Source organism: Balaenoptera musculus, chromosome 5 (assembly GCF_009873245.2).
Source record: "Balaenoptera musculus isolate JJ_BM4_2016_0621 chromosome 5, mBalMus1.pri.v3, whole genome shotgun sequence".
In the NCBI taxonomy this organism is placed as follows: domain Eukaryota; kingdom Metazoa; phylum Chordata; class Mammalia; order Artiodactyla; family Balaenopteridae; genus Balaenoptera; species Balaenoptera musculus.
This window is the reverse complement of record NC_045789.1, coordinates 9148989-9151733: the sequence shown is the minus strand read 5'-3', so window position 1 is coordinate 9151733 and position 2745 is coordinate 9148989. Positions and strand designations below refer to the sequence as shown.

At 49.5% G+C, this 2745-nt stretch overlaps 1 protein-coding gene across 6 annotated transcripts in view; it reads left to right on the top strand.

Annotated features, from left to right (window-relative positions):
- The first annotated feature begins 2437 nt into the window (after positions 1 to 2437).
- ABCG2 (ATP binding cassette subfamily G member 2 (Junior blood group)) overlaps positions 2438 to 2745 on the top strand; it is a 157749-nt gene continuing 157441 nt past the window's right edge. For 3 of the 6 annotated variants that reach the window (XM_036853663.1, XM_036853669.1, XM_036853662.1), the window contains exon 1: positions 2439 to 2669. The gene's annotated coding sequence lies outside the window, so the exon portion shown is untranslated. Of the gene's footprint in view, positions 2670 to 2745 lie in introns of all 6 variants that reach the window. The other 3 variants (XM_036853665.1, XM_036853664.1, XM_036853668.1) reach the window with 2 other exon arrangements.

The following is a 2745-nucleotide window of genomic DNA, read 5'->3' as shown; positions in this document are numbered from 1 at the left end:
CTTTAAAATCAAACTGTGTTTATTTGGCATCCAGACTTTCCAATATTTATTATGTGACCCTGTGAACACTGATGTAAAGGAGTCAATGAATGTTTGGAAATTTTTTAGCAGCCAAATCCTGGCTGTTTGCAAAATTAATATGAAGAATCTTTGAAAACATTATATACACACTTAACTATTCAGATCTTTTCGATTTGATTGAAAACAAGATTTATCTCTCATTTCCCTCTTCCAAAATATTTGTTGGTACATAAGAAGAAAATGGTTGCGATTTCTACAATATATTGCCTGTGGTATATTTTACTGCAGCATTTCCATGTATTAAAAATTAGAAACAAGTGTTCAGTGGGAACTCAGCAATATGCATTTAATGTAAGCAATTTTTAATGTCCTGCCAATGATTGAATAAAATGTCATAGTTGCAATCTTTCAGCACAAGGATCTCTTCTAGAGTATCCCCTGAAGGTAACTTGGTAAACTCCATGGTGGCAGAGATCTATTTCATTTTGTTCAGACTCCTGACCTAGCACTTTTTATACGTTCATCAGTGAGGATAAAATGTTTGCTAAATCAGTGAGTCAATGCATTGAATTAGATTTTTATTAATTTTATGTTAGTGGGGAAATGGGCATTAGATATTTTAAATAATAAGCCAAACATAGTCTTTAATCGTGAAGGAATATTTAACCTCTTTTGGTGTTTCCTTAAGACAATGATCAGTTATGCCTTGTAACGTATAAGTTAGTATAAATATGGTTCAGAATCTTGTTCAGAACAAAACCTAAAGAGCAGTGCTGCGTGGATGACTGTAATTTTGTTTCTTTTAAAAGGTGGAGGAAGGGATATGAATATTAAGGGTCTTTGATGTGCTATGCTCTTTTGCATATATTATCTCATTTAATCTTAACAACCATACAGGGAAGTCTTTCTAATTATCATTTTTTATAGATGAAGAAATAAAGCCTTTAAGTAGCTAATAATAGCAAGGTCCAATCCAGACCCCTTTGACTTCAAAGTCTGTTTCTTCTCTTACCATACCTCCTTTATACACTAGCAAAAGCAAAACCAATTCACTGCTATCCAACAGCTATTCACATCCATCTGCAGAAGGCTGTCTGGTGGGCATGAAAAAGAGTCACATGGACACGATCCAGAAACTAACTCAGTGGATGAATGAACGTAATAGAGGCAGTAACTGAGCATTTGTCACCTAAAACTAGGGTAGAGAACTAAATGACGTCCCAGCAAAGAGTATAACTGGGGAGCAAGTGAAGAATGAACAGAATAATGCTTTAAACAGTACAAGGTTTAGATGGTCACTTATGGAAGTCCAATAAGTCAGTTTACCAACGGTAAGCATTTTTTGAGAACCTACTGCATATGTCTAAATGACGCTAGGGTGGGTCTAGCAGGGCTTGGGGCTAGTGGTTGAGAATATCCCTAGAACTTTGTCAGGAGACCGACAAGCGAGGAAAGTGAGTTATACCAGAAGGATATCAGTGTTCACCTGGACAGGTGAAGCCAAGATGTATGGAGCCAAGAGAGATCTAACCAGTGAAGTCACTGAGTGTTTGTTCACATGTCAAGGGTAGGTTCTTTCAAGGGCCAGGAGACTTAACGTCATGTCTTAAGAGGCAGGCGGCCAAAGGCAGGACCGGTTACATATTTCGTGCCAAATGACAATGCCAGGTCCTTATTCAAGACAGCAACTGCAGAGCACTAAACCAAGCAGGGGGCCCCTCTAACAGCTGGATCCTGTGCAGCTGCACAGGTCGTGCACCCATCACCAGAAGGAAAATACTCTGTAAGAGCAAAGGCAGCAAAAGAAGGGAGCACATTCATTGCACACCCAAGGCCTTTCACCAGTGCGCGGACACTTACCGAACAAGGTGCCCTGTGGTGCTTGGCCCCAGGCGGCGACTAGGGCTGCTGCCCGGGATCCCTGGTTTCTGCCCAGCGAACCAGGTAAAGCCCGAGCAGCCTGGAGCCCCGACTCCACAGGCAGAGATGAGACACCGCGGTGGGCGGCGCTCTCCTCGCTCTCGGGAGCGGGAGGTGGGGCTGCGCCGAGTCCCTGCATCCCCCGCCGGGCATCCTCGCCCCGCGCCCCTGCATCCCCCGCCCGGCATCCTCGCCCCGCGCCCCTGCATCCCCCGCCCGGCATCCTCGCCCCGCGCCCCGGCTCCACTGGTCTGGCGGCTGCGCCTCGGGAGGGCCTGGCGGAGACCCGGACCTGCGGCGCCCGAAAGCGGGTCCGAACAGCTCGCTGCCCTTCCCGTCCCGCTTTGTCGCTCACTTCCTCCTCCCGTTCCTTCCTTCGTCCCTTGCTTTCCCCACCCCCCCCGCCCCGCGGCGGCTGCGCCGGCCTGACAGCGAATCTGCCGCGAACCCCGAAGCTGCGCGAACCGCCCGCCGCGCCGCCCGCCGGCCCCGCCTCCTCCCGGCTCTTCCTTCCTCCGTGCGCCCCCGGCGGGGCCGGCGGAACTGGCCGCGGCCCCCGAACGTTCACCGGCGATGGGAGGCCGGCCGTTCGGGAAGAGGACGTGACTGTCGGCGGCGAGGAGGCGCTCTTCTGCCCGGGGAAGCGCCTGGAGCGGAGAGCCGGTGAGGGCTGTCCCCTGGCGGTGTCCCCGCAGCCGGGGGGCTGCTGTAGTTCCTCAGTCCGGGAGGTAGGTTCTGGGCAGCACAACACAGCGTTTGCTAGGCACTAACTCCGCTTTGCAGCTAAAACTCAGGAGACCGAGG